Source organism: Saimiri boliviensis, chromosome 7 (assembly GCF_048565385.1).
Source record: "Saimiri boliviensis isolate mSaiBol1 chromosome 7, mSaiBol1.pri, whole genome shotgun sequence".
NCBI classification, from domain to species: Eukaryota; Metazoa; Chordata; class Mammalia; order Primates; family Cebidae; genus Saimiri; species Saimiri boliviensis.
In genome coordinates, this window is record NC_133455.1 from 50,234,142 (window position 1) to 50,261,633 (window position 27,492).

The following is a 27,492-nucleotide window of genomic DNA, read 5'->3' on the forward strand; positions in this document are numbered from 1 at the left end:
GTACCCATCTGGGAAGAAGCTACCAGAGGAAGAAACAGACAACAGTCTTTGCTGTTCTGCAACCCCTGTTGGTGATTCCTAGGTAAGCAGGGCCTGAAGAGGACCTCCAACAAATTCCAGCAGACCTGGAGTAGAGGGGCCTGTTAGAATGAAAACTAACAAACAGAAACAAATAGTCTCAACATTGATACAATGGACATCCACTCAGAGACCCCATCTAAAGGTCACAGACTTCAAAGAGGTAGATAAATCCACAAAGATGGGAAGAAATAAATGCAAAAAAGCTGAAAATTCCAAAAACCAGAACTCTTTACCTCTAAGGGATCACAACTCCTTGCCAGCAAGGGAACAAAACCAGACAGAGAATGAGTTTGATGAATTGACAGAAGCAAACTTCAGAAAGTGGATAATAACAAACTTCTCCAAACTAAAGGAGCATGTTCTAACTCAATGCAAGGAAGCTAAGAATCTTGAAAAAAGGTTAGATGAAATGCTAACTAGAATAACCAGCTTAGAGAAGAATATAAATGTTCTAATGAAGCTGAAAAACACCGTACGAGAACTTTGTGAAGCATACATAAGTTTCAATAGCCAAATCAATCAAGCAGAAGAAAGGACATCAGAGATTGAAGATCAACTCAACGAAATAAAGTGAGAAGACAAGATTAGAGAAAAAGAATGAAAAGAAATGAACAAAGCCTCCAAGAAATATGGGATTACATGAAATGAGCAAATCTACATTTGATCAGTGTTCCTGAACGTGACAGGGAGAATGAAACCAAGTTGGAAACACTCTTCTGGATGTTAGTCAGGAGAACTTTCCCAACCTAGCAAGGCAGGCCAACATTCAAATTCAGAAAATACAGAGAACACCACAAAGATAATCCTTGAGAAAAGCAACCCCAAGACATGTAATCATCAGATTCACCAGGGTTGAAATGAAGGAAAAAGTACTAAGGGCAGCCAGAGAAAAAGGTTGGGTTGCCCACAAAGGAAAGCCCATCGGACTCACAGAGGATCTCTCAACAGAAACCCTACAAGCCAGAAGAGAGTGAGGACCAATACACTCCTTAAAGAAAATAATTTTCAACCCAGAATTTCATATCTAGCCAAACTAAGCTTCATAAGAAAAGGAGAATTAAAATCCTTTATGAATAAGCAACTGCTGAGAGATTTTGTTACCACCAGTCCTGCCTTACAAGAGCTCCTAAAGGAAGCACTAAACATGGAAGGGAACAACCAATACCAGCCACTGCAAAAACAACCACTGACTCTATGAAGAAACTGCATCAACTAATGAGCAAAATTACCAGCTAGCATCATAATGGCAGGACCAAATTCACACATAACAATATTAACCTTAAATGTAAATAGGCTAAATGCCCCAGTTAAAAGACACAGACTGGCAAACTGGATGATAAAGGGTCAAGACCCATCAGTGTGCTGTATTCAGGAGATCCATCTCATGTGCAAAGATACACAGGCTCAAAATAATGGATTGCAAGAATTTTTACCAAGCAAATGGAAAAAACAAAACAAAACAAACAAAAACAAAACAAAAAAGCAGAGGTTGCTATCCCAGTCTCAGATAAAACAGACTTTATACCAACAAAGATCAAAAGAGACAAAGAAGGGCATTCATAATGGTAAAGGGATCAATGCAACAAGAAGAGCTAAATATTCTAAATATATATGCACCCAATACAAGAGCATGCAAATTCATAAAGCAAGTTCTTAGAGACCTAGAAAGAGACTTAGACTCCCACACGGGAGACTTTAACACCCCACAGTCAATAATAGACAGATCAATGAGACAGAAAGTTAACAAGGATATCCAGGATTGAACTCAGATCTGGACCAAGCAGACCTAATAGACATCTACAGAACTCTCCACTCCAAATAAACAGAATATACAGTCTTCTCAACATCACATTGCACTTATTCTAAAATTGACCACATAATTGAAAGTAAAACACTCCTCAGCAAATGCAAAAAAATGGAATCATAATTAACACTCTCTCAGACCACAGTGCTATCAAATTAGAACTCAGGACTAAGAAACTCACTCAAAACTGGACAACTACATGGAAACTGAACAATCTGCTCCTGAATGATTACTGGATAAATAATGTAAGGAACACAGAAATAAATATGTTCTTTGAAACTAATGAGAACAAAGACACAATGTACCAGAATCTCTGGGACATAGCTAAAGCAGTGTTTAGAAGCACTAAATGCCCACAAGAGAAATGAGGAAAGATCTAAAATTGACACCCTAATGTCACAATTAAAAGAACTAGAGAGGAGCAAGCACAAACAAATTCAAAAGCGAGCAGAAGACAAGAAATAGCTAAGATCAGAGCAGAACTGAAAGAGATAGAGGCATAAAAAACCCTTCAAAAAAATCAATGAATCCAGGAGCTGTTTTTTTTTTTTAAAAGATCAATAAAATAGACTGCTAGCCAGACTAATAAAGAAGAAAAGAGAGAAGAATCAAATAGATGGGATGAAAAATGATAAAGGGAATATCACCAGTAATCCCACAGAAATACAAATGACCATCAGAGAATACTATAAACACCTCTATGTAAATAAACCAGAACATCTAGAAGAAATGGATAAATTCCTGGACACATGCACACTCCCAAGAATAAACTAGAAAGAAGCTGAATCCCTGAATAAACCCATAACAAGGTCTGAAATTGAGGGAGCAATTAATAGCCTACCAGTCAAAAAAAGTCCAGGACCAGAAGGGTTCATAGCTGAATTCTACCAGAGGCACAAAGAGGAGCTGGTACCATTCCTTCTGAAACTATTTCAAATAGTAGAAAAACAGGTAATTCTCCCTAACTCATTTTATGAGGCCACTGTCATTCTGATACCAAAATCTGGCAGAGAGATAACTAAAAAAGAAAACTTCAGGCCAATATTCCTGATAAATATCTATGTGAAAATCCACAATAAAATATTGGCAAACTGAATACAGCACCACATCAAAAGGCTTATCCATCAAGATCAAGTTGGTTTCATTGCTATGATGCAAGGCAGGCTCAACATACGGAAATCAATATCTGTAAATGTGCCCATCACATAAACAGAACTAAAGCCAAAAACCACATGATTATCTCAATAGACGCAGAGAAGACCTTTGACAAAATTCAGTGGCCCTTTATGCTAAAAACTCTTAATAAGCTAGGTATTGATAGGATGTATCTCAAATTAATAAGAGCTATTTATGACAAACTCACAGCCAATATCGTACTCACTAGGCAAAAACTGGAAGTATTCCCTTTGAAAACTGTCACAAGACAAGCATGACCTTTCTCACCACTCCTATTCAACATAGTATTGGAAGTTCTGGCCAGGGCAATCAGGCAAGAAAAAGAAATAAAGTTCATTAAATTAGGAAAAGAGGAAGTCAAATTGTCTCTATTTGCAGTTGACAAGCTTGTATATTTTGAGGACCCCATTGCCTCAGCCAAAATCTCCTTAAGCTGATAAGAAACTTCAGCAAAGTCTCAGGACACAAAATCAACATGCAGAAATCACAAGCATTCCTATACACCAAAAACAGACAGCCAAATCATGGGCAAACTCCCATTCACAATTGCTAGAAAGAGAATAAAATATCTAGGAATACAACTAACTAGGAATGTGAAGGACGTCTTCAAGGAGAATTATAAACCACTACTCAAGGAAATAAGAGAAGACACAAACAATGCAAAAACATTCCATGCTCATGGATAGGAAGAATCAACACTGTGAAAATGACCATACTGCCCAAAGTAATTTCTATATTCAATGCTATCCCCATCAAGCTACCATTGACTTTCTTCAGAGAGGTGGAAAGAAAGCACCTTAAATTTTATATGGAACCAAAAAGAGACTGTATAGCCAAGACAATCCTAAGCAAAAACAAAAAACAAACAAACAACAACAACGACAACAAAAACCAAAAAACTAAGCTGGAGGCATCACACTACCTGACTTCAAACTATACTCTAAGGCTATAGTAATCAACACTGCATGGTACTGGTACCAAAAAAGACCAATGGAACAGAACAGAAGCATCAGAAATAATGCCACACATCTACAACCATCTGATCTTTGACAAACCTGACAAAAACAAGCAATGGGAAATGGATTCCCTATTCAATAAATGGTGTTGTGAAAACTGGCTAGCCATATGCAGAAAGCTGAAACTGGATCCCTTCCTTACACCTTATACAAAAATTAACTCAAAATGGAATAAAGATTTAAACATAAGATCTGAAACCATAAAAACCCTCGAAGAAAACCTAGGCAATACCATTCAGGACATAGGCATGGTCAAGAAATTCACAACTAAAACACCAAAAGCAATGGCAACAAAAGCCAAAATAGACAAATGGGATCTAATTAAACCAAAGAGCTTCTGCACAGGAAACAAAGAAACAAACAAACTCGCATTAGAGTGTACAGGCAACCTACAGAATGGCAGAAAATTTTTGCAATCTACCCATCTGACAAAGGGCTAATATCCAGAATCTATAAAGAACTTAAACAAATTAAAAAAAAAAAAAAGAAAAGAAACAAAGAAAAAGAAAAGAAAAAAAGAAAAAAAAAGCAACCCAATCAAAAAGTGGGTGAAGGATATGAATAGATACTTCTCAAAGGAGACCTTTATGTGGCCAAAAAATGTAAAAAGCAAAGCTCAGCATCACTGGTCATTAAAGAAATGCAAATCAAAACCACAATGAGATACCACCTCATGCCAGTTAGAATGGTGATCACTAAAATGTCAGGAGACAACAGATACTGGACAGAATGTGGAGAAATAGGAATGCTTTTACACTCTTGGTGGGAGTGTAAATTAGTTCAACCATTGTGGAAGACAGTGTGGCAATTTCTTAAAGATCTAGAGCTAAAAATACTATTTGACCCAGCAATCCTATTACTGGGTATATACCCAAAGGATTATAAATCATTCTATTACAAACACACATGCACATGTATGTTTACTGCAGCACTGTTTACAATAGCAAAGACTTGGCCTCAACTCAAATACCCATCAATGATAGACTGGATAAAGGAAATATGGCATGTATACACCATGGGATACTATGCAGCCATAAAAAAGGATGAGTTCATGTCATTTGCAGGGACTAATTATTCTCAGAAAACTAAAAAAAGAACAGAAAACCAAACACCACACATTCTCACTCATAAGTGGAAGTTGAACAATGAGAACACATGGACTTTGGGAGGGGAATGTCAGACACCAGGGCCTGTCGGGGTGGGGGCTAAGGTTAGGATAGCATTAGGAGAAATACCTAATGTAGATGACGGAGTGATGGATGCAGCAAACCACCATGGCACATGTATATGTAACAAACCTTCATGTTCTGCACATGTAACCCAGAACTTAAAAAAGTAAACAAAAAAAAAGAAAAGAAAAGAAATTCAAGGTCTCTAAGCTTTTCTCTTCTGTAGTGCAATGCATCAATGATGTGGAGACACTTGGTGACCCATTTCATGTCACTGTAAAAACTGAGGTTTAGAGAACTGGCTCAAATATTGTTATTTTCATTTTGACATTTCTGTGAGCAACAAAAACTTCGTCTCTGATCAGGGATCTTATGTCTTATGTCAGCCTCTGTGATTCCGAAGAGCAAACTTCCTGGCTTGCAAATGGGTAAATCTCAGGCTCTTCATAGTCACAGTCTCAGACTCTTTAAAATAATTAGAAAATAATTTCTCTTTATTGTTCTCTTAACAGATAGATGGAACAAAGAAAAAGTTTCTCTAACTTTGCTACTAGGAAAACATTTGCCAATTAATTATATAATAATTTATTTTATTTTACTTTGACTGTCAATTGAGAAAAATGACAAGTCTCAATTATTTGAGGACATTTATCTGCCAAAGTTAAGGACATGTGCCTGTGATACAGCCTCAGGAAGTCCTGACGACATGTGTCCAAGGTGGTTGGGGCACAGCTTGGTTTTATATGTTTTAGGGAGACATGAGACATCAATCAATATATATAAGAAGTGTACTGGATTAGTCCAGAGAGGTGGAACAAGTTGAAGCAGGGAGGGGGCTTCCAGATCAGAGGTAGGTGAGAGACAAATAGTTGCATTCTTTGGAGTTTCTGATAAGCCTTTCCAAAGGAGACAATCAGAATATGCATCTATCTCAGTGAGCAGAAGGATGACTTTGAATGAGACAGTTTTGTCCTGAGCAGTTTCCAGCCTGAATTTTCCTTTTAGCTTAGTAATTTGCAGGCCAGAGATATTTTCCTTTCACATGACAAACAAAACTGTATGTATTTGTCATGTACTACATGATGTTTTGAAATATTTGTACCTTGTGTAATGGCTAAATATAGCTAATTAACATGTACATTATCTCATAGCTATCATTTTTATTATGTGAACACTTAATATCTACTTTTAACATGTTTTAAGAATACCATATAGGGAATGCTGGGAAGATGGCCGCCTAAGAACAGCTCAGGACTTCAGCTCCCAGTGAAAGTGCAGAGGGTGAGTGGACGCCGCATTTCCAGACGAACTCTTATTGCCCACAGACCAGGAGATACCCAGGCAGAGGGGTTGCCAGCGTCGCAATCCCAGCCGGTGCAGCTGTTTTGGCCCCCGCGGGGCTGATTCCGCCTGCGCAGCTGCTGTGACCACGCCCTGTTGCTGCAGTTCTCCATACAAAAGCCACTGGTCTGGGAGCCCTCTTAGCTGGCGATCAGAGCCCTGAGACGGCAGAGTTGCCCATTCATCTGAAATAGTGAGTCAGGCCAGGAGATTCCTAGGCAAAAAATCCGCCAGGAGCCGGCGCCGCAGTTTGAGCCTACTCTGTGAGTCGCAGCACAGGAGATCCCGGCGCCTTTTCAACAAGCGACCAGAACGCGGGGTCGTGCAACTTAAAAGAAAAGACTCTGAGTCAGGGAGCCAAGTGATCAGGCTCAGTTGGTCCCACCCCTCCACCCCCAACAACAACGAAAACAAAAACAGTAATTGGAAACCCTCTGGGTTGAGCCCTTCAAACCAAGCACAGCTGAACCGAGTCGGTCCAGCTCGGTGGGGGAGGGGCTTCTGCCATTACTGAGACTCTCCACCACTACAGAGGCAGGCAACCTGCCACAACAGAGAGAGTCCGCCATAACAGAGGCGGGGCCCCCTTTGCTGAGAGAGTTCTAACTACGTCCATATAAACAGGACTGCAGGGAAGAGCTCAGGGCAGCTGGGCAGAGCCCACAGCAGCTCAGCAAAGCCCCTGTGGGCAGGCAGTGGCTAGGCATGCTGCTAGCTGGGTGGGTCAGACCTGAAAGAAAAATCAAAAAAGGCAGTAGTGCAACGGAAACTCATAAAGCTCCAACTCCCTGGGACAGAGACAGACAACAGGTGGATAAACCCACAAAAATGGGAAGAAACCAGCACAAAAAGGATGAAAACTCCCGAAATCAGAACACCTCTCCTCCTAAAAGGGATCACAACTCCTCACCAGCAAGGGAACCAGACCGGATGGAGAAGGAGGGTGATGAAATGACAGAATCAGACTTCAGAAGGTGGGTAGTAAGAAACTACAGTGAGCTAAAAGAACATGTTCTAACCGAACGCAAAGAAAATAGGAATGAAAAAAGATTGGACGAACTGCTGACGAGAATGGACAGCATAGAGAGGAGTATAAGTGAATTGATGGAGCTGAAAAACGCAACACGAGAACTTCGTGAAGCATGCACAAGCTTCAACAGCCGAATTGACCAAGCAGAAGAAAGGATATCAGAGGTCGAAGATCAACTCAATGAAATAAAAAGAGAAGGCAAGAACAGAAAAAAGCGCAAAAAGGAATGAACAAAATCTTCAAGAAATGTGGGACTATGTGAAAAGACCTAATCTACGTCTGATAGGTGTACCTGAATGTGATGAAGAGAATGAATCCAAGCTGGAAAATACTCTTCAGTATATTATCCAGGAAAACTTCCCCAACCTAGCAAGGCAGACCAGGATTCAAATCCAGGAAATACAGAGAACACCACAAAAATATTCCTCAGGAAGAGCAACCCCAAGGCACATAATCGTCAGATTCACCAGGGTTGAAATGAAAGAGAAAATGCTAAGGGCAGCCAGAGAGAAAGGTCGGGTTACCCACAAAGGGAAGCCCATTAGACTCACAGCAGATCTCTCAGCAGAAACCCTACAAGCCAGAAGAGATTGGGGGCCAATATTCAACATCTTTAAAGAAAAGAACTTTCAACCCAGAATCTCCTATCCAGCCAAACTAAGCTTTATAAGTGAAGGAAAAATAAAATCCTTTGTGAACAAGCAAGCACTCAGAGATTTCATCACCACCAAACCTGCTCTACAAGAACTCCTGAAAGAGGCTCTACACATATAAAGGAACAACCAGTACCAGCCACTCCAAAAACACACCAAATGCTAAAAGAGCATCAACACAATCAAGAAGCTGCATCAACTAACCAACAAAACAGCCAGGTAGCATCAAAATGACAGTATCAAATTCACACATAACAATACTATTCCTAAATGTAAATGGACTAAATGCCCCAATCAAAAGACACAGACTGGCAAATTGGATAAAAAGCCAAAACCCATCAGTGTGCTGTATCCAGGAAACCCATCTTACATGCAAGGATACACAAAGGCTCAAAATAAAGGGATGGAGGAAGATCTACCAAGCAAATGGAGAGCAAAAAAAAGCAGGAGTTGCAATTCTCATCTCTGATAAAATAGACTTTAAAGCAACAAAGATCAAAACAGACAAAGAAGGACATTACATAATGGTAAAAGGATCACTGCAACAAGAAGAACTAATGATCCTAAATATATATGCACCCAATACAGGAGCACCCAGATACATAAGGCAAGTTCTTAATGACTACAAAGAGACTTAGACTCCCACACAATAATAGTGGGAGACTTTAACACCCCATTGTCAATATTAGACAGATCGACCAGACAGAAAATCAACAAGGATATCCAGGACCTGAATACAGACCTGGAACAAGCAAACCTAACAGACATTTACAGAACTCTCCACCCCAAATCCACAGAATATACATTCTTCTCAGCACCACATCACACCTACTCTAAAATTGACCACATAATTGGCAATAAATCACTCCTCAGCAAATGCAAAAGAACAGAAATCATAACAAACAGTCTGTCAGACCACAGTGCAATCGAGTTAGAACTCAGAATGCAGAAACTAACTCAGAACCACACAGCTTCATGGAAACTGAACAACTTGCTCTTGAATGTTGACTGGATAAACAATGAAATGAAGGCAGAAATAAAGATGTTCTTCGAAACCAATGAGAACGAAGACACAACATACCAGAATCTCTGGGACACATTTAAAGCAGTCTCTAGAGGAAAATATATAGCAATGAGTGCCCACATGAGAAGAAAGGAGAGATCTAAAATTGACATCCTATCATCAAAATTGAAAGAGCCAGAGGAGCAAGATCAAAAAAAACTCAAAACCTAGCAGAAGACAGGAAATAACTAAGATCAGAGCAGAACTGAAGGAAATAGAGACACAAAAAACTCTTCAAAAAATCAATAAATCCAGCAGCTGGTTTTTCAAAAAGATCAACAAAATCGACAGACCACTAGCCAGATTAATAAAAAAGAAAAGAGAGAATAACCAAAGTGATGCAATAAAAAATGATAAAGGGGATATCACCACAGATTCCACAGAAATCCAAACCATCATCAGAGATTATTACAAACAACTCTATGCACATAAACTAGTAAACCTGGAAGAAATTGATAAATTCCTGGACATCTGCATCCTCCCAAGCCTAAACCTGGAAGAAGCCGAAACCCTGAATAGACCAATAACATGGTCTGAAGTCGAGGCAGCAATAAAGAGCCTACCACCCAAAAAAAGCCCAGGTCCAGATGGGTTCACAGCTGAATTCTACCAGACATACAAGGAGGAGCTGATACCATTCCTTCTGAAACTATTCCAGACAATCCAAAAAGAGGGAATCCTTCCCAAATCATTTTACGAGACAAACATCATCCTGATACCAAAACCCGGCAGAGACTCAACAAGAAAAGAAAATTTCAGGCCAATATCCATGATGAACATAGATGCAAAAATCTTCAATAAAATACTGGCAAACCGATTGCAACAGCATATCAAAAAGCTCATCCACCATGATCAAGTAGGATTCATCCCGGGTATGCAAGGCTGGTTCAACATACGCAAGTCCATAAACGTAATCCACCACATAAACAGAACCAAAGACAAAAACCACATGATTATCTCGATTGATGCAGAGAAAGCTTTTGACAAAATTCAACAACCCTTTATGCTAAAGACCCTCAATAAACTTGGTATTGACGGAACGTATCTCAAAACAATAAAAGCTATTTACGACAAACCAACAGCCAATATCATACTGAATGGGCAAAAACTGGAAGCATTCCCTTTGAAATCTGGCACTAGACAAGGATGCCCTCTCTCACCACTCCTATTCAATATAGTACTGGAAGTTCTAGCCAGAGCAATCAGGCAAGAAAAAGAAATAAAGGGTATCCAAATTGGAAAGGAGGAAATCAAATTGTCTCTATTTGCAGATGACATGATTGTATATCTGGAAGACCCTATCATCCCAGCCCAAAATCTCCCGAAACTGATAAACAACTTCAGCAAAGTCTCAGGATACAAAATCAATGTGCAAAAATCACAAGCATTCCTATACACCAGTAATAGACTTCAAGAGAGCCAAATCAAGAACGAACTGCCATTCACAATTGCTACAAAGAGAATAAAATACCTAGGAATACAACTAACAAGGAACGTAAAGGACCTCTTCAAGGAGAACTACAAGCCATTGCTCAACGAAATAAGAGAGGATACAAACAGATGGAGAAACATTCCATGTCCATGGTTAGGAAGAATCAACATAGTGAAAATGGACATACTGCCCAAAGTAATTTACAGATTCAATGCTATTCCCATCAAGCTACCAATGACCTTCTTCACAGAACTGGAAAAAAACACCTTAAACTTCATATGGAACCAAAAGAGAGCCCACATAGCCAAGTCAATTCTAAGCAAAAAGAACAAAGCAGGAGGCATCACACTACCGGACTTCAAACTATACTACAAGGCTACAGTAATCAAAACAGCATGGTACTGGTACCAAAACAGAGATATAGACCAATGGAACAGAACAGAGGCCTCAGAGGAAATACAACATACCCACAACCATCTGATCTTCGACAAACCTGACAAAAACAAGCAATGGGGAAAGGACTCCCTGTTTAATAAATGGTGTTGGGAAAACTGGCTAGCCATGTGCAGAAAGCAGAAACAGGACCCTTTCCTGACACCTTACACCAAAATTAACTCCAGATGGATTAAAGACTTAAACATCAGACCTAACACCATAAAAACTCTAGAAGAAAATCTAGGCAAAACCATTCAGGACATAGGTGTAGGCAAGGACTTCATGACCAAAACGCCAAAAGCAATGGCAACAAAAGCCAAAATAGGCAAATGGGACCTAATCAAACTCCACAGCTTCTGCACAGCAAAAGGAACAGTCAGTAGAGTGAATCAGCAACCAACAGAATGGGAAAAAATTTTTGCAGCCTACCCATCTGAAAAGGGGCTGATATCCAGAATTTACAAAGAACTAAAGCAGATCTTCAAGAAAAAAACAAACAAGCCCATTCAAAAATGGGCAAAGGATACGAACAGATACTTTACAAAAGAAGACATACAGGAGGCCAACAAACATATGAAAAAATGCTCATCATCACTGGTCATCAGAGAAATGCAAATCAAAACCACATTGAGATACCATCTCACACCAGTTAGAATGGCGATCATTAAAAAATCAGGAAACAACAAATGCTGGAGAGGATGTGGAGAAATAGGAACACTTTTACACTGTTGGTGGGAATGTAAATTAATTCAACCATTGTGGAAGACAGTGTGGCAATTCCTCAAGGACCTAAAAATAGAAATCCCATTTGACCCAGCAATCCCATTACTGGGTATATATCCAAAGGATTATAAATCATTCTACTACAAGGACATGTGCACATGAATGTTCATTGCAGCACTGTTTACAATAGCAAAGACCTGGAACCAACCCAAATGCCCAACGATGATAGACTGGATAGGGAAAATGTGGTACATATACACCATGGAATATTACGCAGCCATCAAAAACGATGAGTTCACGTCCTTTGTAGGGACATGGATGAACCTGGAAACCATCATTCTCAGCAAACTGACACAAGAGCAGAAAATCAAACACCATATATTCTCACTCATAGGCAGGTGTTGAACAATGAGAACACATGGACACAGGGAGGGGAGCACTACACACTGGGGTCCGTTGGGGGAAATGGGGGAGGGGCAGGGGGTGGGGAGGTGGGAAGAGATAGCATGGGGAGAAATGACAGATACAGGTGAGGGGACGGAAGGCAGCAAACCACACTGCCATGTGTGTACCTATGCAACAATCTTGCATGTTCATCACATGTACCCCCAAACCTAAAATGCAATTAAAAAAAAAAATTAAGTAGAAAAAAAAATTAAGCAGGACATGAACTATCAAGCAATATTATGTCTTATTGTCAAGTAAAAATAAAAAGCCTTTTTCATGTTCATCAATTATGTTTAACCTCATTAAAAGTGCCCTTTCATTTATGTCTCCTCTACATTAAAGTAATATATTCTTTGAAAAAAAAAATACCATATATTGCTATTACAGTCACCATGTTGTACAATAAAACTTTTGAACTTACTTCTCCTACCTAATTCCTCCTAACTGAAATTTTGTATCATTGACAAACATTTCCCAAAACCCCTCCCCCAAATAATGTCAGGAAAAAAATAATTTAACTTCTTTTTCAATCTTTTAAAGTTTTTATATGAGTTTAAGGTGTAGATGCACTGAATTGTATTTGTCTTTCATCTGGTTTAAAAAAGTTTCATGCTATTTTTTTCTTTGAACAAACTTTCTACCCCTTTATCTTTATCTTCTTCTGAAACACCTATGACTCATACATTTGTTCTTTTCTTGCTTTGTCATGAAGTCTCTATTTTTTTTTTATGCTTTTTTCTTTTCTCTCTCTGGCTGTATATTTTCAAAAGCCTATCTTTAAGTTCACGGATTCCATCCTCTAACTGATCTGTTTTGCTGTTGATGTTCTCTATTGTATTTTTTATTTTTCTCATTAAATTTTTCAGCTTCAAAATTTATATTCTTTAAAATTATTATTTCAATCTCTTTCTTAAAGTTCTTACTCTAGTCATCTATTGTTTCCCTCATTTCACTGAATTGTTTCTTTATATTTTCTTGAAGTTCACTGAGCTTTGTTAAACAGTTATTTTGAATTATTTGGCAGGCATTTAATATATCTCTATTTCTTTAGGGTCAGTCACTGGCACTTTACTTTGTCCTTTTCACAATATCATGTTTCCCTGATTGTTCTCGAATCTGTAGCTGTATGTTGGTGCCTGCACATTTGAAAAAGTTAGCGCTTATTTCCGTCTCTACCAAATGTCATTCTCTAGGAAAGCTCAGAGATTCTAAGCAGGCTGTCTGGCATGGTCCATGGGTAGGCTTGCTCCGAGAGTCCTTGGAGTGGCTGGCCTGATGTCTGTGTCAGCAGGTTGGTGGGCCTAGAACCTGGACCAACTTGGGCGGACCTGCTGATTAAGCATTCTGGAGTATAACTAAAGCCTGTATCCCTGGGGGCCAACCTGAAGCCAGTGTCCTTTGAGGCTTGCATAGCATTGTGGAGGTCCATAAGTCCAGAGCTTGTGAAGTAAGCCTGCTGTCAAGGAATGTCTAAAACCAGAGGCAGAAAAAGTTAGTTTGGCAGTGGTCTAGTCCAGAGATTAAATCTGCTGCACTTGATCTAAAGCCAGTGGCTGTGGATTTCAGCCTGATGTTATTGTGGGAATGGAAGTTTAGTCTGCATGTACCATCTGGAGTCTGAGGCCAATGGGGTTGACTTCATGCTGGATTTTACAGTCTGATATTGGGGTCTAAGGCAAAGTCCTATGCTCACTTCCCTTTCTTTCCACCAATCAACAGAATCTCACTCTGCATCGTGCTGCCTGGGTTGCAGAAGGAGTTACTTAAGTAAAATTGTCCTTTTTACCCTCTTCAATGGGTCTTTTTTTACTTTTTTGTTGCATCCAGGCACCATAACCTCTTATCTTGTTTCCTTAGCACGTGTATTTATTGTGTGTGTGGATAGTTGTTCAGATTGATGTTTTTAGAAGGGGATGATCACTGGCAAATTCTATTCCACCATCTTGCCAGCAGTCTCATTATATAGTTAATACAGGAGTTATTAAGAAATAATTTTTAGGCAGTTAGATAGGGTGAAGGTTCTCAGAGGATTTTTTTTTTAAGTAATGCCCAAAAATTTCTTTTTTTCTTTGTTTTTCTTTTCTTTTCTTTTTTTTTTCTTTTTGAGACAGAGTCTCACTCTGGCATGCAGTGGTGTAATCTTGGCTCACTGCAACCACTGCCTCCCAGGTTCAAGCAATTCTCCCTGCCTCAACCTCCCAAGTAGCTGGAATTAGAGGCACCCACTACCATGCCTGGCTAATTTTTTTGTATATTTTAGTAGAGATGAGGTTTTGCCATGTTGGCCAGGCTGATCTTGAACTCCTGACCTCAGGTGATCTGCCTGCCTCAGCCTCCCAAAGTGTTGGGATTACAGGTGTGAGCCACTTCCCATGAGCTGAACATTTCTTTTCTAACAGAAAAGGTGGCTTGAAAAGCCAGACCCACAAGCACTGATATGCAAATGCTGAAAATTAGAAACTAGGTCCACTCTGTGGTGGTTCCCACCCTCTTAACCTTGTCACCAAGTGTGCAGGACATCAGGGTGACCCATATTTGCATATTAAAAGGCTAGAGTGGGAGGGCCAGGTGTTTAATGAGGTATGTGAATAGCACTCGTGTGGTCAAATCAATCTCCTAGGCCCTATGCAAATCAGACACCTTATTTTGGTCAAATTTGTGAAAATTAAAATGCTAATTGGCCCTTGAAAAATGTAGGGGCTAGTGGTAATACCACCCTACACAGTTGAAAAATTGCATAATTGTTTTGACTTCTTGGAAACTTAACTGCTAATAGCCTAGTGTTGATTGGAAGCCTTACCAACTACATAAACAGTTGATTAACACTCATTTTATATGTTGCCTGTGTTAAATACTGTATTGTTACAATAAAATAAGGTAGAAAAATGCCATTAAGACAACCATAAGGAAGATAAAATATATTTAATATTTATTAAGTGGAAGTGAATCATCACAAATGTCTTTATCCTCATCATCCTCATGTTGAATAGGCTGAGGAGGAGGAGGAAGAAGAGGAACCATTGGTCTTGTGAAAGGAAAATAAACCTTAGGACCCCAAATCACTAAGCTAAAGGGAAAAGTCAAGCTGAAAACTGCTCAGTGCAAACCTGCTTGCCATTCTAGTCAAATCCATCCCTCTGTTCACTGAGATAGATGCATATCTAATTGCCTTCTTTGGAAAGACTAATTAAAAACCCAAACAAATGCAACCATTTGTCTTTCACCTACCTGTGACCTGGAAGCCCTCTCTCTGCTTCCAGTTGTCCTGCTTTTCTGGATGGAACCAATGCACATCTTACATATATTGACTGACATCTCATGTCTCCCTAAAATGTCTAAAACTAAACTGTACTCTGACTACATAGGACAGATGTTGTCAGGATTCCTGAGGCTCTGTTATGGGCATATACCCTCAACCTTGGCAAAAATGAAACAAACAAACAAACAAACAAAAAAGTAAATTAACTGAGTCCTGCCTCAGATACTTACGGTTCAAAGCTTGATGCCTCTGGGGTGGCAAAAGTGGTAGAAAATATGCATTTAAGTGGACTTGTGCAGTATAAATCCAAGTTGTTCAAGGGTCAACTGTAATAGCAAATGATGACTAGCATGTACAATAATCTAAACACTTTTGCACTACATGTGAGGCTGCAATCACTTTTGTAAATAATTTGGCATTATTTAATACAGTTAAAAATGAGAATTCTCTTACAATCAGCAGTTTCATCTTAGAGAAAATCTTGCACAAACATCAAAGGAGACAAGTACAAAAATGTTCAGTAAAACTAATTAAACTATAATATATGTATTTTGATGGGTGAATCTGAAAACCTAATTATGATTGTAAACAAGTAATATGTGGAATAATATATATGGCTTAATATCATTTGAACTTTATTGTCCAGAAACATAATTTTAAAAAATGTATTATTTAGTGATTCATACATTTGTGGTAAAAGTAAATTATAAAAACATAATTATGCTTACCCTGATTGGGGCCAAAAAGAAGGCATGGGATGAGATAGGAGTTATTAAGAAATTATTTTAGGCAGATAGTAATAAAGGGATCCTTGGAAGATTTTTCACATCTCTTGTCTAGTATGAAAGCCCTGGGTCTTAGAGCTGGGCCAACAAATTTTGATATGCAGATGCCAACCGTTGGAAACTGGGTCCACCCAACATGGTGATTCCCACCATTTTCCTCTTGCCTTTGCCCTCACATATGCCTGACAACATGACAGCCCCCATATATCCCCACGTGTATGGAACATCATGGTGCTCCACATTTGCATATTAAAAGACTAGGGTGGGAGTGCCAGTTTTTTTGTGGGCTACGTCAATGACATGCCTGGTCAAACCAATCCCCTGAGCCTTATGCAGATCAGACACCACCTTCTCTAGCCATCAAATATAGTTGGCTGATATTTTCTGAAAGCAGGTTCTGTCTCTTAACTTTGGAGTCCCCCTTGCACTGTCTCTGTACAAGGGATCTGCTTCTTTCTTCCTCCTTCTTTCTTGCTTATTAAACTTTCTGCTCTTTATTTGTTATTATTTTTTTAAAGACAGGGTTTCTCCATGTTGGTCAGGCTGGTCTTGAACTCCCAACCGCAGGTGATCCGCCTGCCTTGGCCTCCAAAGTGCTCAGATTACAGGCATGATCCACCACACCCGGCCCTAACTTTCTGCTCTTTAAAACTACTCCATGTGTGTCCGTGTCAGTTTTTCTACTTTGACTTGAGATAAAGAACCTGGTGTTCCTCCACTCATCAGCACCAAATCAGTGAGATGGAGAACTTCAAAAGAGGGCTTAAAAATTATTTCTAATGTTCTATTTCTTAAAATTTATGGTGAGCAGAAATGTTTTATTGCTCTTTATATATTTATTTATAATTTATACATTCTTCTCTGTGTTAGAAATATTTCAATGAAAAAGTAACAAGGAGAAAATGAGTTAAGAGAATGTGGAGACACTGAGTATAAGGCTTAAGACATTCTTCTCTAAAGTAGAGCAGGGAAATGTAGCTGGTGATACCGAAGGTTAATTAGGATGTTTGGAAGAGTTTTGGACAATGCTAGATATCTTGGCTCATGAAGAAGATGACCTTAATACTTCTTTATACTTGACAAACTTTTGACTCTGGGTCCCTGACCTCCCTTTTCTCAGAGCCTTTATGTGGGGGTTCACTCATGGTTGTGGCAAAAATATTAAAGAAAAATAATAGAAATAGCTTTAGTGCATAGTCACAAACCGTTTTGGAACGCCAAAGTTTTACATAGCTTGTAATGACTGAATGGGTTGAAGGCAAACCACTCTTACCATAGGGCATTAGGACAGTAGAGTAAATACTAGAAATTGTAAAAGAAGTTTCTCCAGATAAGTCTGTTTATCCCCACCTCCATTAGCAAAACCTTTGATCATCCTCCTGTGCTTAACTGCCTTCTACTCAGGAGGTCACCAAAAATTAATTACCCTCTAATGGTGTTTATCCAAAGATGCTTGTCCTCTGATATACTAAATAAAAGCTTGCAAAGCTGGCTGCCATTAACTCCTTCCAATGAGTGGCCTGGGCACCCCAGCTCAGTCTTTCACTTTCATTGTATCCTGTGTGTGAGTGTTATTCTTCCATAGCCAGCAGGACAGACCTCTGCAGGTGGTGACCCCAACACCTTTACTTAAAAACAAACACACACCCATGGGAATGTAAATTTTTTTGCGGGGGAGTTTCCTTTAAAATGCACATCTTTTTAAACTTTTTAAAACTATTTTTTAGCTAGTTTTGCAACTGAGAAATGTCTTTTTACAAGAACCCGGGGCGGGAGGGGGGCATTCTTTTTAAAAATAATTTTTATTTTATCATAAAAATTATAAATAGACAGTTTATTTGAGCCAGGTTTGAAGACTGCAATCCAAAAGAAAGATCCAAGTTGTCCTGAATATATGCTCCCCCTTCCACCAGGGGTGTCCTGTTGAAATGTAATCATCAAGGATGATAGCATCCCTATCTCCCTGTCTTTAAAGGGTAAGTGGCTAGCTTCAAAGAGCTCTGTTCCAAGTTATAAAACTACCTCCTTTTATGAAGATACAAAAAAGTTCATTTTCCTTTGACCAAAGCCAATTAGCAAACACAAATGGCCTATAATTGCCCAGCCCAAGTCTTAAAAATTCTACCATCCTTTGTTTCAAGGAGTTAAGTCTAAATGAATTTGTCTTCCATATCACATATCCCTGAATGAAGTCTTCCCTCCCCCCACCCCCCGTTTGACTTGCTTAGGCACAAGTTTTGCTTTGACACTAATTTATATGGACAGATGGTAAAATGACATTAGAGAGAGATGTATTGATGAAGCAGGAAGACAAAGGAAACAATTATAGATGTAAAGTTCTTAATTCCATGAGATGAGATGATCTCCAGTGCATATGTGGAGAAGTTGGCTGGGAAGAAAAAGTAGATTGTTTGCTCTAATAAAGAGAAAACAGACAAATGCAAAACAATTGGGTTTAAATTCAGGTAGGCTGATAGATTTGGGAGTGGAAGCCTGTGGAAGTTATATTTTCATTGCTTTTAGGTTTGTTTGTTTTTAAGTAAAGCAATTTGGGGAAAGAGGTGAAGCAAGATGGCAGAATAGAAGGCTCCACCAATTGTCGCCTCCACAAGGACACCAATTTAACAACTGTTGACACAAAAAGAGCATATTCGTAAGAACCAAAAATCAGGTGAGCACTCACAGTACCTGCTTTTAACTTTATATTGCTGAAAGAGACACTAAAGAGGTAGGAAAATGATCTTGAATTGCTGATGCCACCCCTCCTCCATCCCTGAGCAGCAGCAGTGTGCATTTCTGTGTCCTAGGGCGAGGGAGAGTGCAGCAATTGTGAGGCTTGAACTCAGCAGTGTCCTTAAAACAGAAAGCAAAACAAGACCAGCCTCAACTGATACATGCCCTGGAGCGAAGCCGTTAAACCAGCCCCAGCCAGAGAGAAATCGCTGACACCAGCTGTTGAAACTTGAGTTTCCTCAAGCCTCACCACTGCACGTTAAAGTGCTATGAGGCTCCAAATAAACTTAAAAGGCAGTCTAGGCCTCAAGAACTGCAACATCTAGTTGAATCCTAGGCCTAAACTGGGCCCAGGGACAGTGGATTGGAGAGCACATGACCTACTGAGATGCCAGCCAAGGTGGCTAGGAAAGTGCTGGCATCACCATTCTCCTAACACCTGGCTACCTAGATATCCATCAGATCAATTTAACAAAAAGAGTAATAATTAAAGAGAGTCAAGCAGAAATTCTGGCTGAAAAATGCAACTGCTATACTGAAAAACATGTCAGTCTTTTAATAGCAGAATTGATCAAGCAGAAGAAAGAATTGGTGAACATGAAGACAGGCTATTTGAAAATACACAGAGGAGACAAAAGAAAAAAGAATAAAAAAAAATGAAGTACAACTACAGGATCTAAAAAAGTCTCAAAAAGGCAAATCTAAGAGTTACTGGCCTTGAAGGGGTAGAGAAAGAGATAGGGGTAGAAAGTTTATTTAAAGGGATAGTATGAGAGTGCTTCCCAAACTTAGAGAAAGATACCAATATCCAAGTACAAGAATGTTATAGAACACCAAGCAGATTTAACCCAAAGAAGACTACTTCAAAGCATTTAATAATCAAATGTTCAAAGGTCAAGGATAAAGAAAAGATACTAAAAGTAGCAAGAGAAGATAAAAAAATAACAGGCAATGGAACTCCAATATTTCTGGCAGCAGACTTTTCAATGAGAATGTTATAGGCCAGGAGAGAGTGGCATGACATATTTAAAGTGCTGAAGGAAAAATAAAGAACTTTTATCCCAGAATAGTATATCCAGTTAAATTATCCTTCAAACACGAAAGAGAAATAAAGACTTTCCCAGAAAAACAAAAGCTGATTTTTTTTTTTTTTTTTTTTTTTGGTGGAGGGGGAGTTGGTGTCTCACTCATTGCCGAAGCTGGAGTGTAGTGGCACAATCTTGCTTCACTGCAATCTCCACCTCCAGACTTAAAGCAATTCTCTGCCTCAGCCTCCTGGGTAGCTGGGACTACAGGCATATGCCACCATGCCTGGCTAAGTTTTGTATTTTTTGTAGAGATGGGGTTTCACTATGTAGGCCAGGCTGCGCTTAAGCTTCTAACCTCAGGTGATCCACCCATCTTGGCCTCCTAAAGTACTGGGATTACAGGCATGAACCACTGCGCCCGGCCTGAGAGATACTATTAACAGCAGATTCATCCTACAATAAATGCTAAAGAAAGTACTTCAATCAGAAATAAAAGGACATTAATGAGCCAAAAGAAATCATCTGAAGATACAAAACTCACTGATAATAGTAAGTATGCAGATAAAGACGTACATATTATAATACTGTAACTTTGGTGTGTAAATTATAGTAAGTACGCAGATAAACACATACATATTATAATACTATAACTTTGGTGTGTAAATTATTCCTATATTAAATAGAAACACTAAATGATGAATCAATCAAAAATAATATGTACAACAAACTTTTCGAGACATAGTACAAGATATAAATAGTAATAAAAAGTTAAAAAGCAGGGGACAAAGTTAAGTTGTAGAGTCTTCATTAGTTTTCTTTTGGCTTGTTTGTTAATGCAAGCAATGTTGTCATCAGCTTAAAATAATGGGTCACAAGACAGTATTTACAAGCCTCATGGTAACCTCAAACCAAAAACCATACAATGGATAAACAAAAAATGCAAAGCAAGAAACTCAATCATACCACTGTAAAAAACAACTTTCACTAAAACAAAGACAGGAAGGCAACAAATAAGAAAGACAAGGCCACAAAGGAACCAGAAAACAAATAATAATATGGCAGGAGTAAGTTCTTACTTATCAATAATAACATTAAATGTAATGGAGTAAACTCTCGAAAAAAGACATATGGTGACTGATTGAAAACTAAGGGATGGAAGAAGATATTCCCTGCCAATAGAAACAAAAAAAGAGCAGGAGTGGCTATACTTCTATCAGACAAAATAGATTTCAAGACAAATGCTATAAGAAGAGACAAAGAAGATGACCATATAATGATAAAGCAGTCAATTAATGAAGAAGATATAATAATTTAAAATATATATGTACCCAATACTGGAGCACATAGATATATAAAGCAAATTTTATTAGAAGTTAAAGAGACTCTAATACAATTATAACTGGAGTCATCCACACCCTACTTTCAGCTTTAAACAGATTTTTCAGACAGAAAATCAACAAACATTGGACTTAATCAGAGAAATGAAAATCAAAACTACAACAAGACAAGATCTCACCATAGTTAAAATGGCTCTAATCCAAAAGACAGACAATAACAAATACTGCTGAGAATGTGGAGAAAAGGGAACACTTGTACACTATTGATAGGAATGTGATTAGTACAAGCACTCTGAAAAAGTTTGGAGGGTCCTCATGAAACTACCCAAAAGGAAGGAAATAAGTAGATCAAAAGAGGAATCTGTACTCCCAGGTTTGTTGCAGCTTTGTTTACAACAGCCAAGATTTGGAAGCAATCTGTCTCTGTCAACAGACAAATGGATAAAGAAAATGTGGTACTTAGACACAATGGAGTAAGTTCAGCCCGAAAAAAATAAGATTCAGTCATTTGCAACAACATGGATGGAACTGGAGATCATTAAGTGAAATAAGCCAGGCACAGAAACACAAACATCACATAGTTTCACTTATTTGTGGGATTTAAATATAAAAATAATTGAACCCACAGAGATAGAGGATAGGAAGATGGTAACAAGAGGGCTTGGAAAGGTAGTTGGGAGGCAGAGGGTGATGTTCTGAGAAAGAAGTGGAGATGGTTAATGGATATTAAAATACTTAGAATGAATGAATAAGGCCTAGTGTTTGATGGCACAACAGGGACTGTGGTCAATAATAATTTAATTTTTGTAGTATTTTTAAATAACTAAAAGAATATAAGGATACCCCATTTCCATGATGTAATTATTATGCATTACATGCCTGTATAAAAATATCTAATGTACTCCGTAAATACATACACCGACCATGTACTCAGAACACTTTTTAAAAAAATTTAAAAAGTAAAACAACTTGGTCATTCTTAGCAAAAGAGGAGAGAAGAGGAGGTACTGAAAATTTTAGAAGTAAAGCAAACAATGAACAATGACACCGAATAATTAGAGCCTCATGGCCAATGAAATTGTTTACGTTGAATTCTACAAAATATCACCAAATAACCTATTAACAAATAAATGCAAAATTTTCTAGAACTTTCTTCATTGGGTAGCACATCACCTTAATAGAGTCTTGCTATGGTTTGGAAAGGAGAGGTCAGAATGAAATATTTATAGGTTATTGTTATAGAAACTGAAGTTGTTGAAGATGAGTGTGGAAAGATGGGGAACTAATCAGGATTAGACAAAATTCATGATATAATAGTTTAGAGTTGGGGGACATAGAGAAATGAGGCTGATGAAGCAAATCTTGATAAATAAATGGGTGACTAGCAAGCTGTTCTCTCAGGTGAACAGTCTATTGCCTCTAATAAATTGATCTTTGGAAATTTCCAGAAGCAAACAGTGATTTATTGGTTTACATCTTTATTTCTTTCTTGGCAAAATTTCTGGGAACAAACAACTAACTCATGCTGACACAGGTAATATACAATCTCAACTAAGTCATAGTGACAGTATGATTGTTTCAATTCTTCACCTCTACATGTCATCAGTTTCCAGCCCAAGCTAGAGAATAGATCACTATCATCTGGTGAAATGATCAGTTCAGGTCTATATCATTCTTTGGAAAGTCATGATTACACAGCAAGTTGTTGCTGGTAGTCATTTCAACTGCTATTATGTGTCAGGTTTTCTTGTTCTTTTTGGCAAGTCAGTTTTTTGGATTACTTGATGGAGTAGTGACTGAACAACAGCATTTAATTTGCTAGCGATCACACATTTAAAACACGCCACTTATATAAATACTAGGAGAATCATTATGATCAAGATTTGTAACCCACTGCTAAACTGAAATCCAACAGTTCCTAAATTAAACCAAGGTAACAGATTCCATCCCCAATATGAAGAGCCTGCAAAACAAATATGAGTCTATTAGTTAAATCAATTAATTTCATGATTTCTTCATAATTTTTCAGATCTTCTTAGTAGTACTATAGGTCTCATAAAAAGTCTGTAGGGCTGTTACTACAACAATTATTCCTCTGAAATAGCACATGTGGCACCTCAATTATTCCTCAGAAATTGGACATGTACCACCATTTAAATATTCTGTCTAGGACTGTTCTATTTTAAATCAAAATGTTCCAATCTCATAAACTTCTTATGAGAGCAGATCTATGGGCTTATTGAGATTGTTTAGCTCCTCTTTCAATCACTGAACCATGATAGACAAGAATTTCCTTACATTATATGTCTCTTTTAAAGAATAATATAAAAAATTTTGAGAATAGAAAAAAGCTGTCTAGAATTTCCACTCAGTAAGGATTTGAACCTCTAATTGAGGCCCAATTTTTCTTTTCTTAAATAAAGCAAGTTATTTTTCAAAGAAGGAGAAATAGAGGATCAAAATGGAAACTGCATTATTTTAGAGACTATCCTGCAGACAGACATGAGCTTACTGATATACGATCTTGTCAAGTTTTCTGGTAGTAGCCAATAAACTTTTTTTTTTTTTTTTTTTGGTAGGGGCGCACAAATTCAATAATAGTCATTGGCTTCTACCAAATGATGTGATCTTGACCAAAATAGCTTCATGGAGTATCTCAATTTCATTATATGGTTTCATTTCTGTTCAGAAGTAGTTAGGTACTAGGCAGAGGACCATAAAATGATGACATTATTAAAGAGAGTAATGATTCAATCTGGTAGAAAATCAGATTTTTAACTTATATAGGAATCATTCTTTGTGAGGTCTGTAAATGTGAGAGGTAAAATATAAGACATGTATTTTCTGTTTTTCATCTGAGCCTTACCACTGTAAAAGACTCAGAAAATTGAGTCTATTTCTTACAAATGGATCTTGGGTGTTTTTTTGGTGAAAAAGGAGACCTTTTATTGTAGCTATTTTATGACAGGTGGTTTTAGATTTTTGATTAACGTAACTGTTATGCTATTTGCTAGGTAAAACTCATGTTATGGTTGAGTCTAATCATTAGTGAAAACAAATGTGTTTTAGGCATTAATACTTAAGAGAACCAATTAGGACTCAGAGATAAACACAAACCAATCAGTTTGATTGTATATTTGTCTAAATCATGAAAAGTATGCAGCCAGGTATTGGACTCATACTAATGAGTAATTGAGAATGCATAAAGAAATGTTATGTATAAAATTTTGTAAGTATTACATTTTAAATAACAAGTGTTTATTTAAAATACAAAACCTTAACTCAGGAAAGAAATTAACTAGGAAAACAAAAAACGAAGGCATGCATGGCAATCTGCTGCCCCAGTGAGCTGGACCTAGTTCTGTAGGTTTAGGGTAGATGTTTTCTACATCATGCTGTAGTCTTCTTGATCTCAAGTCAGTTTTTTGGATTACTTGATGGAGTAGTGACTGAACAATAGCATTTAATTTGCTAGTGATCACACATTTAAAACACGCCACTTAGATAAATACTAGGAGAATAATTATGATCAAGATTTGTAACCCACTGCTAAACTGAAATCCAACAGTTCCTAAATTAAACCAAGGTAACAGATTCCATCCCCAATATGAAGAGCCTGCAAAACAAATATGAGTCTATTAGTTAAATCAATTAATTTCATGATTTCTTCATAATTTTTCAGATCTTCTTAGTAGTACTATAGGTCTTATAAAAAGTCTGTAGGGCTGTTACTACAACAATTACTCCTCTGAAATAGCACATGTGGTTTGAAGATGTCTTCTTCTAATGACTAACTGCTTCTGAAACATTTTTAAGAATCCTTATGTTAAATCTCTCAATGGAATGGCAGTGCAGTACAAATGAAGTTTGAAGCTTTGTGTGATTTTTAGCAAGGGCACATGAATCCAAGGGTTTACACTATGGAGTTAAAATGCTGTGTTAGTGGTTACAAGTACCTCACTCTATTGTTCCCAATGTAGTTCCAAGACAGTTTTCATCTTTTTTTAAGAAAATAAAGTCTCTGAATTTAAAGCCTCTGAATGTGGAATTCATTTAGGAGGTTGTGAAGGAAGAGCAGTTTGTATATGTTGGTGATAAGATTAAGTATATTGATGAGTTCTTCAAAGTCCTTTGCCATACCTTGATATCTAATTGAAGTAATTTGGAATCTAAAATCAGGAGAGAAATATTCAACCTCTTATGGTGACATGTAATAATTTTGGTGACATTTGATGGGTCTCAGAGGGAAAGGATCTCATGGTTATGGGGACATTATTAGACTAAGACAAACAGTGACAGACAATTTTACTCATTTGAATTTAAGTATGGCATTCCTCTTTCTACTTTCCTGAGGATTGAGAGTGATCTGGACCATAAAGTTTTTAATTATGTGGCAAAGACCTTAAAGTTCTATAATAACAGTCCCAAGGAAATGAATATTTTTATCACTGGAGTGATAAGTTGGAATTCCCTGTGCTGGGTACATAATATTAGTTTAACTTTTGTTACGGTCTGAGCCATAGTTCTTTGGTGAGGAATACACTCATTATATCATCAGAATAATCGCTGATCTGGACATACTAAATACTCGTTAAAAACTCAATATGAAACCTATCTGGAGTTGTTCAAAGGGACGGGGAGACTTGTGTTCTGGACTGTGTCTTACTCTTACAGTTTACCGTGATTAAGATAAGATAGGCATCAGAGACACACTAAAAAATGTCAGTAATATTTTTCCTCCCTCTAACCAAGCATTGACTGAGTACAAAGGCCAATCTGTCTTGGATTCATGAGTAATATGAAGTAAAATTTTACAAAGTTCCACTTGGAGGTCTCTGGTACATCTAAGGAGTTATCTTGAAAGCACCAAGAGTATCCTCATATACCTTGCACACAGATTTCTCTCAATAACCGTCTGACGTTAAGCATGTGGTATATATCTCTACTTTTTTGTTTGGTGAGACATTTTTACTTTGGAATAAACATTATCAGTAGCAATAAACTAAAAAAAGAAAGAAAGAACATGTAAAATGAAATCTTATGGTCTGTGTCTCAATAAAGTGGACAAAGCATATGTTAAGTTATACAAATATTTGTCAATATTTATCATCCATCATGGAGGCCATAATATATCTATGGCCTTGAAACTTGAAAATCTAAATATCCTGAAAAAACATAAATCATCATGTGTTCGAAACTTTACTAGATATTTGAAGCTCCAGAAGGCAAATCTAGATTAAAAATTATTATTTTAAATTGAATTTGCTCATGTTTAATCCCTTTTTTCATATACAGAAAGTGAAATGTTAGGTGTTAATGTATCAGATCATTTAGCAGAATTTTGCAGGCATTTAAACGATGCTAGTTTTCACATAAACATCATTAGATGCTTAAAATCAGTTAATTTCCATAATGATTTCCTTTTAAGAAACTTAATTTTATGGAATCAAAGTAAATCTCTTGGAGACTCTTTCTCTCAAAGTTGATATGTTTGATATTGATATGCTTAACATTATTATATTGCTATTTTAAATTTAGTTGATAAGTTTGAAACTCAATTTAAAATGGTTATTACAGTGATACTGTAATTTTTGGGGGGTAGAGAACAGTATTGTCATTAAAAGATAGCTATAACTAAATAAGAAAACTACAAAGTGAGAATTTACCTGGTATTTTTATGATACACATTAATTTGTCAAAATTTGATGAATATTTTAAATTTATAAACACTTAGAGTAACAACTATAAGATGTCTGTGACAAAGTTGGTGTTGTGTACAACTAAATCCTTCAGCATGCCAATGAGTCTTTTTTCTCTTTGCTGTCCAGCATTGTACAGACTTTAGAAATGTTTCAGTCTTTGAGGAACTGCCTTGTCATTCAACCTAAGTATTTTACTGTGGTAGCAAACTTTTAAATAATGACTTCTCCAAATCTTGGTTGCATTTCCCTGAAAATCAATGAGAAACCTTGAATTAAAT

General features: G+C 37.5%; 1 protein-coding gene across 4 annotated transcripts in view; it reads left to right on the top strand.

The window, feature by feature from the left end:
* Positions 1-27,492, top strand: part of CCDC59 (coiled-coil domain containing 59) — a 148,959-nt gene that overhangs the window by 113,082 nt on the left and 8,385 nt on the right. The window lies entirely within an intron of this gene.